The sequence below is a fragment of the Rhinoderma darwinii genome, unplaced genomic scaffold (assembly GCF_050947455.1).
Source record: "Rhinoderma darwinii isolate aRhiDar2 unplaced genomic scaffold, aRhiDar2.hap1 Scaffold_594, whole genome shotgun sequence".
In the NCBI taxonomy this organism is placed as follows: domain Eukaryota; kingdom Metazoa; phylum Chordata; class Amphibia; order Anura; family Rhinodermatidae; genus Rhinoderma; species Rhinoderma darwinii.
The window spans coordinates 70,139-85,593 of NW_027464148.1; the positions used below are offsets into that span (position 1 = coordinate 70,139).

General features: G+C 41.1%; 30 pseudogenes; all 30 read left to right on the forward strand.

Moving 5' to 3' along the window:
• The first annotated feature begins 23 nt into the window (after positions 1–23).
• LOC142725252 (5S ribosomal RNA) lies at positions 24–142 on the forward strand (annotated as a pseudogene).
• A 67-nt stretch (positions 143–209) lies between these two features.
• Positions 210–328, forward strand: LOC142725036 (5S ribosomal RNA; annotated as a pseudogene).
• A 252-nt stretch (positions 329–580) lies between these two features.
• Positions 581–699, forward strand: LOC142725091 (5S ribosomal RNA; annotated as a pseudogene).
• A 67-nt stretch (positions 700–766) lies between these two features.
• LOC142725175 (5S ribosomal RNA) lies at positions 767–885 on the forward strand (annotated as a pseudogene).
• Positions 886–952: 67 nt separating this feature from the next.
• LOC142725137 (5S ribosomal RNA) lies at positions 953–1,071 on the forward strand (annotated as a pseudogene).
• A 67-nt stretch (positions 1,072–1,138) lies between these two features.
• On the forward strand, positions 1,139–1,257 carry LOC142724981 (5S ribosomal RNA; annotated as a pseudogene).
• Positions 1,258–1,324: 67 nt separating this feature from the next.
• LOC142724965 (5S ribosomal RNA) lies at positions 1,325–1,443 on the forward strand (annotated as a pseudogene).
• Positions 1,444–1,510: 67 nt separating this feature from the next.
• On the forward strand, positions 1,511–1,629 carry LOC142724979 (5S ribosomal RNA; annotated as a pseudogene).
• Positions 1,630–1,696: 67 nt separating this feature from the next.
• Positions 1,697–1,815, forward strand: LOC142725299 (5S ribosomal RNA; annotated as a pseudogene).
• Positions 1,816–2,068: 253 nt separating this feature from the next.
• Positions 2,069–2,187, forward strand: LOC142725211 (5S ribosomal RNA; annotated as a pseudogene).
• A 67-nt stretch (positions 2,188–2,254) lies between these two features.
• LOC142724994 (5S ribosomal RNA) lies at positions 2,255–2,373 on the forward strand (annotated as a pseudogene).
• Positions 2,374–2,440: 67 nt separating this feature from the next.
• LOC142725205 (5S ribosomal RNA) lies at positions 2,441–2,559 on the forward strand (annotated as a pseudogene).
• A 67-nt stretch (positions 2,560–2,626) lies between these two features.
• On the forward strand, positions 2,627–2,745 carry LOC142725155 (5S ribosomal RNA; annotated as a pseudogene).
• Positions 2,746–2,812: 67 nt separating this feature from the next.
• On the forward strand, positions 2,813–2,931 carry LOC142725296 (5S ribosomal RNA; annotated as a pseudogene).
• Positions 2,932–2,998: 67 nt separating this feature from the next.
• On the forward strand, positions 2,999–3,117 carry LOC142725079 (5S ribosomal RNA; annotated as a pseudogene).
• Positions 3,118–3,184: 67 nt separating this feature from the next.
• On the forward strand, positions 3,185–3,303 carry LOC142724999 (5S ribosomal RNA; annotated as a pseudogene).
• Positions 3,304–3,370: 67 nt separating this feature from the next.
• Positions 3,371–3,489, forward strand: LOC142725144 (5S ribosomal RNA; annotated as a pseudogene).
• Positions 3,490–3,742: 253 nt separating this feature from the next.
• LOC142725297 (5S ribosomal RNA) lies at positions 3,743–3,861 on the forward strand (annotated as a pseudogene).
• A 67-nt stretch (positions 3,862–3,928) lies between these two features.
• Positions 3,929–4,047, forward strand: LOC142725253 (5S ribosomal RNA; annotated as a pseudogene).
• Positions 4,048–4,114: 67 nt separating this feature from the next.
• Positions 4,115–4,233, forward strand: LOC142725095 (5S ribosomal RNA; annotated as a pseudogene).
• A 67-nt stretch (positions 4,234–4,300) lies between these two features.
• LOC142725283 (5S ribosomal RNA) lies at positions 4,301–4,419 on the forward strand (annotated as a pseudogene).
• Positions 4,420–4,485: 66 nt separating this feature from the next.
• Positions 4,486–4,604, forward strand: LOC142725271 (5S ribosomal RNA; annotated as a pseudogene).
• Positions 4,605–4,671: 67 nt separating this feature from the next.
• On the forward strand, positions 4,672–4,790 carry LOC142725078 (5S ribosomal RNA; annotated as a pseudogene).
• A 67-nt stretch (positions 4,791–4,857) lies between these two features.
• Positions 4,858–4,976, forward strand: LOC142725029 (5S ribosomal RNA; annotated as a pseudogene).
• A 67-nt stretch (positions 4,977–5,043) lies between these two features.
• LOC142725076 (5S ribosomal RNA) lies at positions 5,044–5,162 on the forward strand (annotated as a pseudogene).
• Positions 5,163–5,415: 253 nt separating this feature from the next.
• LOC142724984 (5S ribosomal RNA) lies at positions 5,416–5,534 on the forward strand (annotated as a pseudogene).
• A 67-nt stretch (positions 5,535–5,601) lies between these two features.
• On the forward strand, positions 5,602–5,720 carry LOC142725157 (5S ribosomal RNA; annotated as a pseudogene).
• Positions 5,721–5,973: 253 nt separating this feature from the next.
• Positions 5,974–6,092, forward strand: LOC142724998 (5S ribosomal RNA; annotated as a pseudogene).
• A 67-nt stretch (positions 6,093–6,159) lies between these two features.
• LOC142725049 (5S ribosomal RNA) lies at positions 6,160–6,278 on the forward strand (annotated as a pseudogene).
• A 67-nt stretch (positions 6,279–6,345) lies between these two features.
• Positions 6,346–6,464, forward strand: LOC142725138 (5S ribosomal RNA; annotated as a pseudogene).
• The last annotated feature ends 8,991 nt before the right edge of the window (positions 6,465–15,455 follow it).

Here is a 15,455-nt window from a genome sequence, read left to right on the forward strand (position 1 = left end):
GACTATGGATTAAAGCATTTAATGTCAATGGCTATTCTAAACTGAATGTCCCTGCTCTCGTCAGATCTCAGAAGTTACACAGCTTAAGGCCTCGCTAGTACCAGTGTGGGAGACTGTCTGGGAATCCGTGGTGCGGTTGACTTTTTATTATGTCGTTTAGATTTTGTTTCACAATCGATTAAAAAGGACTATGGATTAAAGCATTTAATGTCAATGGCCATTCTAAGCTGAATGTGCCTGCTCTCGTCAGATCGCAGAAGTTACACAGCTTAAGGCCTCGCTAGTACCAGTGTGGGTGACTGTCTGGGAATCCGTGGTGCGGTTGACTTTTTATTATGTTGTTTAGATTTTGTTTCACAATAGATTAAATAGGACTATGGATTAAGGCTTTTAATGTCAATGGCCATTCTAAGCTGAATGTGCCTGCTCTCGTTAGATCGCAGAAGTTACACAGCTTAACGCCTCGCTAGTACCAGTGTGAGAGACTGTCTGGGAATCCGTGGTGCGGTTGACTTTTATTATGTCGTTTAGATTTTGTTTCACAATCGATTAAAAAGGACTATGGATTAAAGCATTTAATGTCAATGGCCATTCTAAGCTGAATGTGCCTGCTCTCGTCAGATCGCAGAAGTAACACAGCTTAAGGCCTCGCTAGTACCAGTGTGGAAGACTGTCTGGGAATCCGTGGTGCGGTTGACTTTTTATTATGTCGTTTAGATTTTGTTTCACAATAGATTAAATAGGACTATGGATTAAAGCATTTAACGTCAATGGCCATTCTAAGCTGAATGTGCCTGCTCTCGTCAGAACGCAGAAGTTACACAGATTAAGGTCTCGCTAGTACCAGTGTGGGAGACTGTCTGGGAATCCGTGGTGCGGTTGATTTTTTATTATGTCGTTTAGATTTTGTTTCACAATCGATTAAAAAGGACTATGGATTAAAGCATTTAATGTCAATGGCCATTCTAAGCTGAATGTGCCTGCTCTCGTCAGAACGCAGAAGTTACACAGCTTAAGGTCTTGCTAGTACCAGTGTGGGAGACTGTCTGGGAATCCGTGGTGCGGTTGCCTTTTTATTATGTCGTTTAGATTTTGTTTCACAATCGATTAAAAAGGACTATGGATTAAAGCATTTAATGTCAATGGCCATTCTAAGCTGAATGTGCCTGCTCTCGTCAGATCGCAGAAGTTACACAGCTTAAGGCCTCGCTAGTACCAGTGTTGGAGACTGTCTGGGAATCCGTGGTGCGGTTGACTTTTTATTATGTCGTTTAGATTTTGTTTCACAATAGATTAAATAGGACTATGGATTAAAGCATTTAATGTCAATGGCCATTCTAAGCTGAATGTGCCTGCTCTCGTCAGATCGCAGAAGTTACACAGCTTAAGGCCTTGCTAGTACCAGTGTGGGAGACTGTCTGGGAATCCGTGGTGCGGTTGACTTTTTATTATGTCGTTTAGATTTTGTTTCACAATAGATTAAATAGGACTATGGATTAAAGCATTTAACGTCAATGGCCATTCTAAGCTGAATGTGCCTGCTCTCGTCAGAACGCAGAAGTTACACAGATTAAGGCCTCGCTAGTACCAGTGTGGGAGACTGTCTGGGAATCCGTGGTGCGGTTGACTTTTTATTATGTCGTTTAGATTTTGTTTCACAATCGATTAAAAAGGACTATGGATTAAAGCATTTAATGTCAATGGCCATTCTAAGCTGAATGTTCCTGCTCTCGTCAGATCGCAGAAGTTACACAGCTTAAGGCCTCGCTAGTACCAGTGTGGGAGACTGTCTGGGAATCCGTGGTGCGGTTGACTTTTTATTATGTCGTTTAGATTTTGTTTCACAATCGATTAAAAAGGACTATGGATTAAAGCATTTAATGTCAATGGCCAGTCTAAGCTGTATGTGCCTGCTCTTGTTAGATCGCAGAACTTACACAGCTTAACGCCTCGCTAGTACCAATGTGGGAGACTGTCTGGGAATCCGTGGTGCGGTTGACTTTTTATTATGTCGTTTAGATTTTGTTTCACAATAGATTAAATAGGACTATGGATTAAAGCATTTAACGTCAATGGCCATTCTAAGCTGAATGTGCCTGCTCTCGTCACATCGCAGAAGTTACACAGCTTAAGGCCTCGCTAGTACCAGTGTGGGAGACTGTCTGGGAATCCGTGGTGCGGTTGACTTTTTAGTATGTCGTTTAGATTTTGTTTCACAATCGATTAAAAAGGACTATGGATTAAAGCATTTAATATCAATGGCCATTCTAAGCTGAATGTGCCTGCTCTCGTCAGATCGCAGAAGTTACACAGCTTAAGGCCTCGCTAGTACCAGTGTGGGAGACTGTCTGGGAATCCGTGGTGCGGTTGACTCTTTATTATGTCGTTTAGATTTTGTTTCACAATCGATTAAAAAGGACTATGGATTAAAGCATTTATTGTCAATGGCCATTCTAAGCTGAATGTGCCTGCTCTCGTCAGATCGCAGAAGTTACACAGCTTAAGGCCTTGCTAGTACCAGTGTGGGAGACTGTCTGGGAATCCGTGGTGCGGTTGCATTTTTATTATGTCGTTTAGATTTTGTTTCACAATCGATTAAAAAGGACTATGGATTAAAGCATTTAATGTCAATGGCCATTCTAAGCTGAATGTCCCTGCTCTTGTCAGATCGCAGAAGTTACACAGCTTAAGGCCTCGCTAGTACCAGTGTGGGAGACTGTCTGGGAATCTGTGGTGCGGTTGACTTTTTGTTATGTCGTTTAGATTTTGTTTCACAATAGATTAATTAGGACTATGGATTAAAGCATTTAACGTCAATGGCCATTCTAAGCTGAATGTGCCTGCTCTCGTCAGATCGCAGAAGTTACACAGCTTAAGGCCTCGCTAGTACCAGTGTGGGAGACTGTCTGGGAATCCGTGGTGCGGTTGACTTTTTATTATGTCGTTTAGATTTTGTTTCACAATAGATTAAATAGGACTATGGATTAAAGCATTTAATGTCAATGGCCATTCTAAGCTGAATGCGCCTGCTCTCGTCAGATCGCAGAAGTTACACAGCTTAAGGCCTCGCTAGTACCAGTGTGGGAGACTGTCTGGGAATCCGTGGTGCGGTTGACTTTTTATTATGTCGTTTAGATTTTGTTTCACAATAGATTAAATAGGACTATGGATTAAAGCATTTAACGTCAATGGCCATTCTAAGCTGAATGTGCCTGCTCTCGTCAGAACGCAGAAGTTACACAGCTTAAGGCCTCGCTAGTACCAGTGTGGGAGACTGTCTGGGAATCCGTGGTGCGGTTGACTTTTTATTATGTCGTTTAGATTTTGTTTCACAATAGATTAAATAGGACTATGGATTAAAGCATTTAACGTCAATGGCCATTCTAAGCTGAATGTGCCTGCTCTCGTCAGAACGCAGAAGTTACACAGCTTAAGGCCTCGCTAGTACCAGTGTGGGAGACTGTCTGGGTATCCGTGGTGCAGTTGAATTTTTATTATGTCGTTTAGATTTTGTTTCACAATCGATTAAAAAGGACTATGGATTAAAGCATTTAATGTCAATGGCTATTCTAAGCTGAATGTCCCTGCTCTTGGCAGATCGCAGAAGTTACACAGCTTAAGGCCTCGCTAGTACCAGTGTGGGAGACTGTCTGGGAATCCGTGGTGCGGTTGACTTTTTATTATGTCGTTTAGATTTTGTTTCACAATCGATTAAAAAGGACTATGGATTAAAGCATTTAATGTCAATGGCCATTCTAAGCTGAATGTGCCTGCTCTCGTCAGATCGCAGAAGTTACACAGCTTAAGGCCTCGCTAGTACCAGTGTGGGAGACTGTCTGGGAATCCGTGGTGCGGTTGACTTTTTATTATGTCGTTTAGATTTTGTTTCACAATCGATTAAAAAGGACTATGGATTAAAGCATTTAATGTCAATGGCCATTCTAAGCTGAATGTCCCTGCTCTCTTCAGATCGCAGAAGTTAGACAGCTTAAGGCCTCGCTAGTACCAGTGTGGGAGACTGTCTGGGTATTCGTGGTGCGGTTGAATTTTTATTATGTCGTTTAGATTTTGTTTCACAATCGATTAAAAAGGACTATGGATTAAAGCATTTAATGTCAATGGCCATTCTAAGCTGAATGTGCCTGCTCTCGTCAGATCGCAGAAGTTACACTGCTTAAGGCCTCGCTAGTACCAGTGTGGGAGACTGTCTGGGAATCCGTGGTGCGGTTGCCTTTTTATTATGTTGTTTAGATTTTGTTTCACAATAGATTAAATAGGACTATGGATTAAGGCTTTTAATGTCAATGGCCATTCTAAGCTGAATGTGCCTGCTCTCATTAGATCGCAGAAGTTACACAGCTTAACGCCTCGCTAGTACCAGTGTGAGAGACTGTCTGGGAATCCGTGGTGCGGTTGACTTTTATTATGTCGTTTAGATTTTGTTTCACAATCGATTAAAAAGGACTATGGATTAAAGCATTTAATGTCAATGGCCATTCTAAGCTGAATGGCCCTGCTCTCGTCAGATAGCAGAAGTTACACAGCTTAAGGCCTCGCTAGTACCAGTGTGGGAGACTGTCTGGGAATCCGTGGTGCGGTTGATTTTTTATTATGTCGTTTAGATTTTGTTTCACAATCGATTAAAAAGGACTATGGATTAAAGCATCTAATGTCACTGGCCATTCTAAGCTGAATGTGCCTGCTCTCGTCAGATCGCAGAAGTTACACAGCTTAAGGCCTCGCTAGTACCAGTGTGGGAGACTGTCTGGGAATCCGTGGTGCGGTTGACTTTTTATTATGTCGTTTAGATTTTGTTTCACAATCGATTAAAAAGGACTATGGATTAAAGCATTTAATGTCAATGGCCATTCTAAGCTGAATGTGCCTGCTCTCGTCAGATCGCAGAAGTTACACAGCTTAAGGCCTCGCTAGTACCAGTGTGGGAGACTGTCTGGGAATCCGTGGTGCGGTTGAGTTTTTATTATGTCGTTTAGATTTTGTTTCACAATCGATTAAAAAGGACTATGGATTAAAGCATTTAATGTCAATGGCCATTCTAAGCTGAATGTGCCTGCTCTCGTCAGATCGCAGAAGTTACACAGCTTAAGGCCTCGCTAGTACCAGTGTGGAAGACTGTCTGGGAATCCGTGGTGCGGTTGTCTTTTTATTATGTCGTTTAGATTTTGTTTCACAATAGATTAAATAGGACTATGGATTAAAGCATTTAACGTCAATGGCCATTCTAAGCTGAATGTGCCTGCTCTCGTCAGAATGCAGAAGTTACACAGATTAAGGTCTCGCTAGTACCAGTGTTGGAGACTGTCTGGGAATCCGTGGTGCGGTTGAATTTTTATTATGTCGTTTAGATTTTGTTTCACAATCGATTAAAAAGGACTATGGATTAAAGCGTTTAATGTCAATGGCCATTCTAAGCTGAATGTCCCTGCTCTCGTCAGATCGCAGAAGTTACACAGCTTAAGGCCTCGCTAGTACCAGTGTGGGAGACTGTCTGGGAATCCGTGGTGCGGTTGGCTTTTTATTATGTTGTTTAGATTTTGTTTCACAATAGATTAAATAGGACTATGGATTAAGGCTTTTAATGTCAATGGCCATTCTAAGCTGAATGTGCCTGCTCTCGTCAGATCACAGAAGTTACACAGCTTAAGGCCTCGCTAGTACAAGTGTGGGAGACTGTCTGGGAATCCGTGGTGCGGTTGACTTTTTATTATGTCGTTTAGATTTTGTTTCACAATAGATTAAAAAGGACTATGGATTAAAGCATTTAATGTCAATGGCCATTCCAAGCTGAATGTCCCTGCTCTCGTCAGATCGCAGAAGTTACACAGCTTGAAACCTCGCTAGTACCAGTGTGAGAGACTGTCTGTGAATCCTTGGTGTGGTTGACTTTTTATTATGTCGTTTAGATTTTGTTTCACAATCGATTAAAAAGGACTATGGATTAAAGCATTTAATGTCAATGGCCATTCTAAGCTGAATGTGCCTGCTCTCGTCAGATCGCAGAAGTTACACAGCTTAAGGCCTCGCTAGTACCAGTGTGGGAGACTGTCTTGGAATCCGTGGTGCGGTTGACTATTTATTATGTCGTTTAGATTTTGTTTCACAATCGATTAAAAAGGACTATGGATTAAAGCATTTAATGTCAATGGCCATTCAAAGCTGAATGTGCCTGCTCTCGTCAGATCGCAGAAGTTACACAGCTTAAGGCCTCACTAGTACCAGTGTGGGAGACTGTCTGGGAATCTGTGGTGCGGTTGACTTTTTATTATGTCGTTTAGATTTTGTTTCACAATAGATTAAATAGGACTATGGATTAAAGCATCTAACGTCAATGGCCATTCTATGCTGAATGTGCCTGCTCTCGTCAGAACGCAGAAGTTACACAGCTTAAGGCCTCGCTAGTACCAATGTGGGAGACTGTCTGGGAATCCGTGGTGCGGTTGAATTTTTATTATGTCGTTTAGATTTTGTTTCACAATAGATTAAAAAGGACTATGGATTAAAGCATTTAATGTCAATGGCCATTCTAAGCTGAATGTCCCTTCTCTCGTCAGATAGCAGAAGTTACACAGCTTAAGGCCTCGCTAGTACCAGTGTGGGAGACTGTCTGGGAATCCGTGGTGCGGTTGACTTTTTATTATGTCGTTTAGATTTTGTTTCACAATAGATTAAAAAGGACTATGGATTAAAGCATTTAATGTCGATGGCCATTCTAAGCTGAATGTCCCTTCTCTCGTCAGATCGCAGAAGTTACACAGCATAAAACCTCGCTAGTACCAGCGTGAGAGACTGTCTGGGAATCCGTGGTGTGGTTGACTTTTTATTATGTCGTTTAGATTTTGTTTCACAATCGATTAAAAAGGACTATGGATTAAAGCATTTAATGTCAATGGCCATTCTAAGCTGAATGTGCCTGCTCTCGTCAGATCGCAGTAGTTACACGGCTTAAGGCCTTACTAGTGTGGGAGACTGTCTGGGAATCCGTGGTGCTGATGACCTATTGTTATGCTGTTTAGATTTTGTTTCACAATCAATTAAAAATAAAAATAGACTAAAGCTTTAAAAGTTAATGGCCATTCTAAGCTGAAATGTGCCTTTTCTCGTCAAATCGCAGAAGATTAACACTTTAAGACCTCGCTAGTACCAGTGTGGGAGACTGTCTGGCAATCCGTGGTGCTGTTGACCTAACGCTTTGTTGTTTAGATTTTGTTTCACAACGGATTAAAAATAAAAATAGACTAAAGCTTTAAACGTTAACGTCTATTCTAAGCTAAAATGTGCCTTTTCTCGTCAAATCGCAGAAGAATAACACTTTAAGACCTCGCTAGTACCAGTGTGGGAGACTGTCTGGGAATCCGTGGTGCTGTTGACTTATTATAATGTTGTTTAGCTTTTGTTTCACAATCAATTAAAAAAGGACTATGGACTAAAGCTTAAGATGTCAATGGCCATTCTAAGTTGAATGTGCCTGCTCTCATCAGATTGCAGTACTCACGTGGCTTTGGGGCTCGCTAGTACCAGTGTGGGATTCTGTGGTGCTGTTGACCTATTGTTATGCTGTTTAGATTTTGTTTCACAATATATTAAAAATAAAAATAGACTAAAGCTTTAAAAGTTAATGACCATTCTAAGCTGAAATGTGCCTTTTCTCGTCAAATCGCAGAAGAATAACACTTTAAGACCTCGCTAGTACCAGTGTGAGAGACTGTCTGGGAATCCGTGGTGTGGTTTACTTATTACTATGTCGTTTAGATTATGTTTCATAATCGATTAAAAAAAGGACTATGGACTAAAGCTTAAAGGGAATGTGTTGCCAGAAAAACATGTTTTTTTAAAAAAAATTAAACATTTAGTGTGTGGGTGATTAAACATTGTTCAAATTTTTTTTATTTTTTTCACAAGTCAGGAAATATTATAAATTAATTCTAATTTATAATACTACCCATTTTTGGTCACTAGATGGAGCTATTCCCGAAATTGCAGCTTTGCAAAATTGGGTAAAAAGCCCTCGCTCTAGTGAGCTCTCAGCATCCCCCCCTCCTTTATCCTGGCTAGTGCCGGGATAAATGAGGGGTTTGAACGGTGTAACCTCCTACACTGTGTGTCGCCATTTTTTGAGCTAACACACAGTGTAGTAGGTTTACATACAGTAGTAAACACACACAAACACGAACATACATTGAAATCTCTTACCTGCTCCTGCCGCCGCGGCTCCCTCCGGCCCGTCCGCTCCGTTTGCTGCCGCTGGTCCAAGTGCACAAATCCGGAAGCCGCGACCGGAAGTAGTAATATTACTGTCCGGCCGCGACTTCCGGTCCACAGGAAAATGGCGCCGGACGGCGCCAATTTCGAATTGGACTGTGTGGGAGCGGCGCATGCGCAGTTCCCACACAGACGCCGTACACTGAAGTCAATGGGACGGGAGCCGTTCGCAGTCCCTATGGGACTGTGGCTGCCGTATTCCATGTCTGTATGTGTCGTTAATCGACACACACAGAAATGGAACAAAAAATGGCAGCCCCCATAGGGAAGAAAAAGTGTAAAAATAAGAAAAAGTAAAACACAAACACACAAATGAATATAAACGTTTTTAATAAAGCACTAACATCTTTAACATATAAAAAAATAATTTGTGATGACACTGTTCCTTTAAGGTGTCAGTAGACATTCTAAGCTGAATGTGCCTTCTCTCATCAGATTGCAGAAATTACACAGCTTAACACCTTGCCAGTACCAGTGTGGGAGACTGTCTGTTGTGCTGTTGACCTATTGTTATGCAGTTTAGATTTTGTTTCACAATCGACTTAAAAGGACTATGGACAAAAGTTTCAAAAGTTTCAAAAGCGAATGGCCATTCTAAGCTGAATTTGCCTGCTGTTGTCAGAACGCAGTAGTTACAGTGTGGGAGTCTGTCTGGGAATCCTTGGTGCTGTTGACCTATTGTTATGTCTGTTTAGATTTTGTTTCACAATCGATAAAAAAGGACTATGGACTAAAGTCTTAAAAGTCAATGGCCATTCTAAGCTGTATGTGCCTGCTCTCGTCAGATCGCAGTAGTTACATGTCTTTAGGCCTCTTTAGTACCAGCGTGGGAATCCGTTGACCTATTGTTATGCAATTTAGATTTTGTTTTACAATCGATTAAAAAAGGAATATGGAGTAACACTTTTAATGTCAATGGCCATTCTAAGCTGAAAGTGCCTGCTCTCGTCACATCGCAGAAGTTTCATGGCTTAAGACCTTGCTAGTACCAGCGTGGGAGGCTGTCTGCTAATCCGTGGTGCTGTTGACCTATAGTTATGCTGTTTAGATTTTGTTTCACAATCGATTAAAGAAGGACTATGGACTAAAGCTTTAAAAGGTAACAGCCATTCTAAGCTGAACGTGCTTGCTCTTGTCATGTCTCAAAAGCTACATGTTTTAAAGCATCGCAATTTCGAGTGTGGGAGCCTGTCTGGGATTACGTGGCGCTGTTGACCTATTTTTATACTGTTTAGCATTTGTTTCACAATCGATTAAAATAGGACTATGGACTAAATCTTTAAAAGTCAATGGCCTTTCTAAGCTGAATGTGCTTGCTCTTGTCAGAGCACAGTAGTTACACAACTTAAGGACTTGCTAGTACCAGTGTGGGAGACGGTCTGGGAATCCGTGGTGCGGTTGACCTTTAGTTATGCAGTTTAGATTTTTTTTCACAATCGATTGAAAAGGAATATGAACTAAAGTTTTAAACGTTAATGGCCATTCTAAGCTGAATGTGCCTGTGTTCGTTAGATCACAGTAGTTCCTTGGCTTAATACCTTGCTAGTACTAGTGTGGGAGATAGTGTGCGGATCCATGGTGCTGTTGACCTCCAACTATGTTGTTCAGATTTTGTTTCACAATCGATTAAAAAAAAACTATGGACTAAAGCTTTAAATGTCAATGGCCATTCTAAGCTAAATGTGCCTTCTCTCGTCAGATCGCAGAAGTTACATATATTAAGACCACGCTAGTACCAGTGTGGGAGACTGTCTGGGAATCCGTGGTGCGGTTGACTTTTTATTATGTTTAGATTTTGTTTCACAATCGATTAAAAAGGACTATGGATTAAAGCATTTTATGTCAATGGCCGTTCTAAAATTAATGTTCCTTCTCTCGTCAGATTGCAGAAGTTGCACAGCTTAAGCCCTCGCTAGTACCCGTGTGGGAGACTGTCTGGGAATCCGTGGTGCGGTTGACTTTTCATTATGTCGTTTAGATTTTGTTTCACAATCGATTAAAAAGGACTATGGATTAAAGCATTTAATGTCAATGGCAATGCTATGCTGAATGTGCCTGCTCTCGTCAGGTCGCAGAAGTTACACAGCTTAAGGCCTTGCTAGTACCAGTGTCTGGGAATCTGTGGTGTGGTTGACTTTTTATTATATTGTTTAGAATTTGTTTCACAATCGATTAAAAAGGACTATGGATTAAAGCATTTAATGGCAATGGCCATTCTATGCTGTATGTGTCTGCTCTCTTCAGATCTCCAGAAGTTACACAGCTTAAGGCCTCGCTAGTACCAGTGTGGGAAGCTATCTGTGAATCCGTGGTGGGGTTGCCTTTTTATTATGTAGTTTAGATTTTGTTTCACAATCGATTAAAAAGGACTATGAGATAAAGCATTTAATGTCAATGGCCATTCTAAGCTGAATGTGCCTGCTCTTGTCTCATTGCAAAAGTTACTCAGCTTAAGGCCTCGCTAGTACCAGTGTGGGAGACTGACTGGGAATCCGTGGTGTGGTTGACCTTTTGTTATGCAGTTTAGAGTTTGTTTCACAATCGATTGAAAAGGACTATGAACTAAAGTTTTAAAAGTTAATGGCCATTCTAAGCTGAATGTGCCTGTGTTCGTTAGATCACAGTAGTTACCTGGCTTAATACATTGCTAGTACTAGTGTGGGAGATAGTGTGTGGATCCATGGTGCTGTTGACCTCCAACTTTATTCTTCAGATTTTGTTTCACAATCGATTAAAAAAGGACTATGGACTAAAGCTTTAAATGTCAATGGCCATTCTAAGCTAAATGTGCATTCTCTCGTCAGATCGCAGAAGTTACACATATTAAGACCTCGCTAGTACCAGGGTGGGAGGCTGTCTGGGAATCTGTTTTGCTGTAGACCTAGTGTTTGACGTTTAGATTTTGTTTCACAATCGATTAAAAAAGGACTATGGATAAAAGGTTTTGAAGTCAATGGCCATTCTAAGCTGAATGTGCCTGCTCTTGTCAGATCACAGTAGTTTAATGGCTTAAGGCCTCTCTAGTATCAGTGTGGGAGACTGTCTGGGAATCCGTGGTACTGTTGACCTATTGTTATGCAGTTTAGATTTTGTTTCACAATCGATTAAAAAGGACTATGGACTTAAGTTTTAAAAGTCAATGTCCATTCTAAGCTGAATGTGCATGCTTGCATTAGATCACAGTAGTTACCCGGCTTAAATCCTCACTTGTACCAGTGTGGGAGACTGTCTAGGAATCTGTGGTACTGTTGACCTAAAGCTATGTTGTTTAGATTTTGTTTCACAATCGATTAAAAAAGGACTATGGAATAAAGCTTTAAGGCTGGATTCATACGACCATGTTATGTCCGTAATGGACGGAATGTATTTAGTCCGGAAGTCCCGGACCGAACACAGTGCAGGGAGCCGGGCTCCTAGCATCATAGTTATATACGATGCTAGGAGTCCCTGCCTCGCTGCAGGACAACTGTCCCGTACTGTAATCATGTTTTCAGTACGGGACAGTAGTTCCACGGAGAACCAATTGTAGACCAATTGTTTGCCGTTTAGATTTTTTTTCACAATCGATTTAAAAAGGACTATGGATTAAAGCTTTAAATGTCAATGGCCATTCTAAGCTGTAAGTGCCTGCTCTTGTCAGTTTGCAGAAGTTATATAGCTTAAGCCCTTGCTAGTACCAGTGTGGGAGACTGGGAATCCGTGGTGCGGTTGACATATTATTGTGTTGTTTAGATTTTGTTTCACGATTTTTTAAAAAAGGAATATGGGCTAAAGTTTTCTGTCTATGGCTATTCTAAGCTGAATGTGCCTGCTCTCATCACATCGCAGAAGTTACACGGCTTAAGACCTTACTATTACCAGCGTGGGAGACTGTCTGGTTATCCATGGTGCTGTTGAACTAATGTTATGCAGTTTAGATTTTATTTCACAATCGACCAAAAAGGACTAAAGTTTTAAAAGACAAAGGTCATTCTATGCTGAATGTACCTGCTCTCCCTGCTCTTGTCTGATCATAGAAGTTACCTGGCTTAAGACCCTGCTAGTAGTCGTGTGGGAGACCGTCTAGGAATCCGTGGTGCTGTTGACCTATTGTTATGCTGTTTAGCTTTTGTTTCACAATCGATTAAAAAAGGATTATGGACTAACGCTAAAGATGTCAATGGCCATTCTAAGCTGAGAGTGCCTGCTCTCGTCTGATTATAGTAGTTACATGGCTTAAGCCCTCGCTAGTGCTAGTGTGGGAGACTGTCTTGGAATCCGTGGTGCTGTAGACTTGTTGTTTGCCGTTTAGGTTTTGTTTCACCATCGATTAAAAAAGTACTAAAAATTTAAAAGTCTATGGTCATTCCAATCTGAATGTGCCTGCTCTTGACAGATAGCAGAAGATACACAGCTTAAGACCTTCCTAGTACCAGTGTGGGAGACTGTCTTGGAATCCGTGGTGCAGTTAACCTATTGTCATGCAGTTTAAATTTTGTTTCACAATCGATTCGAAAAGGACTATGGACTAAAGCATCAAATGTCAAGGGCCATTCTAAGCTGAACATGCCTGCTCTCGTCAGATTGCATAAATTGCACAGCTTAAGGCTTTGCTAGTACCAGTCCAGGAATCCGTGGCGCTGTTCACATATTGTTATGCCGTTTAGATTTTGTTTCAGAATCGATTAAAAAGGACTATAGACTAAAGACTAAAGCTTTAAAAGTCAAAGGCCGTTCTAAGCTGAATGTGCCTTCTGTCGTCAAACCGCAGAAGAATAACGCCTTAAGATCTCGCTAGTACCAGTGTGGGAGGCCTATTGTTTGCTGTTTAAATTTTGTTTCACAATCGATTAAAAAAGGACTATGGACTAACTCTTTAAAAGTCAATGTCCATTCTAAGCTGAATATACCTGCTCTCATCAGTTCATAAAAGTTATATGCCTTAAGACCCTGCTTGTACCAGTGTGGGAGTCTGTCTTAGAATCCATAGTACTGTTGACCTATAGTTATGCCATTTAAATTTTGTTTCACAATCTATTAAAGAAGGACTATGGACTAAAGCATTAAAAGGTAATGGCCATTCTAAGCTGAATGTACCTGCTCTTGTTACTTCATAGAAGTTACATGGCTTAAGACTTTGCTAGTACTAGTGTGGGAAACTGTCTTGGAATCCGTGGTGCTGTTGAACTATTGTTATGCCGTCTAGATCTTGTTTCACAATCTATTAAAAAGGACTATAGACTAAAGCTTTACTAGTCAATGACCATTCTAAGCTGAATGTGCCTTCTCTCATCATATTGCAGAAGTAATGCTCCTTAAGGCCTCTCTAGTACCTATGTGGGAGACTGTCTGGGAATCCACGGTGCTGTAGACCTATTGTTTGCCGTTTAGATTTTGTTTCACAATCGATTTAAAATTTTAGTCCATAGTCCTTTTTTTGGCTAATCTAAGCTGAATGTACCTGCTCTCGTCAGATCGCAGTAGTTACATGGCTTAAGGCCTTGCTAGTACTAGTGTGGGAGACTGTCTGGGTATCTATGGTGCTGTTGACCTCCAGCTATGTTGTTTAGATTTTGTTTCACAATCGATTAAAAAAGGACTATGGACTAAAGCTTTAAATGTCAATGGCCATTCTAAGCTGAATGTGCCTGCCCTCGTCAGATTGCAGAAGTTACACATATTAAGACCTCGCTAGTACTAGTGTGGGAGGCTGTCTGGGAATCTGTTTTGTTGTAGACCTATTGTTTGGCGTTTAGATTTTGTTTTCACAATCTATTAAAAAAGGACTATGGATAAAATCTTTTAAAGTCAATGGCCATTCTAAGCTGAATATTCCTGCTCTTGTCAGATCACAGAAGTTACACAGCTTTAGGCCTCGTTAGTACCAGTGTGGGAGACTGTCTGGGAATCCGTAGTGCGGTTGATATATTATGTCTTTTAGATTTTGTTTCACAATCGATTAAAAAAGGACTAAGGATTAAAGGAACAGTGTCATCACAAATAAATTTTTTATATGTTAAAGATGTTAGTGCTTTAATAAAAACGTTTATATTCATTTGTGTGTTTGTGTTTTACTGTTTCTTATTTTTACACTTTTTCTTCCCTATGGGGGCTGCCATTTTTTGTTCCATTTCTGTGTGTGTCGATTAACGACACACACAGACATGGAATACGGCAGCCACAGTCCCATAGGGACTGCGAACGGCTCCCGTCCCATTGACTGCCGTGTACGGCGTCTGTGTGGGAACTGCGCATGCGCCGCTCCCACACAGTCCTATTCGAAATCCGGCGCCATTTTCCTGTGGACCGGAAGTCGCGGCCGGACAGTAATATTACTACTTCCGGTCGCGGCTTCCGGACTTGTGCACATGGAACAGCGGCAGCAAAGGGAGCGGACGGGCCGGAGGGAGCCGCGGCGGCAGGAGCAGGTAAGAGATTTCAATGTATGTTAGTGTTTGTGTGTGTTTACTACTGTATGTAAACCTACTACACTGTGGGTTACCTCAAAAAATGGCGACACACAGTGTAGGAGGTTAAACCTTTCAAACCCCTCGTTTATCCCGGCACTAGCCAGGATAAAGGAGGGGGGGATGCTGAGAGCTCACTAGAGCGAGGGCTTTTAACCCAATGTTGCAATGCTGCAATTTTGGGAACTAGCTCCATCTAGTGACCAAAAATGGGTAGTATTATAAATTAGAAAAAATTTATAATATTTCCTGACTCGCGAAAAAAAAAAAAAAAATTTGAACAATGTTTAATCACCCACACACTAAATGTTTAATTTTTAAAAAAAAAACATGTTTTTCTGGCAACACATTCCCTTTAAAGCAGTAGATGTCAATGCCCATTCTAAGCCAAATGTGCATGCTCATCACATCGCTGAAGTTACACAGCTTAAGATCTTGCTAGTACCAGTGTGGTAGGCTGGCTGGGAAACCGTGGTAATGTAGACCTGTTTGCTGTTTAGATTTTATTTCACAATCTACTAAAAAGGACTATGCACTAAAGTTTTAAAAGTCAATGGCCATTCTAAGCTAAACGTACCTGCTTTCCTTAGATCACAGAAGTTACCCGGCTTAAGGCCTTGCTAGTACCAGTGTGGAAGACTGGGAATCTGTGGTGCTGTTGAACTATAGCCATGTTTAGAGTTTGTTTCACACTCTATTAATTAAGGACTATGGACTAAAGCTATAAAT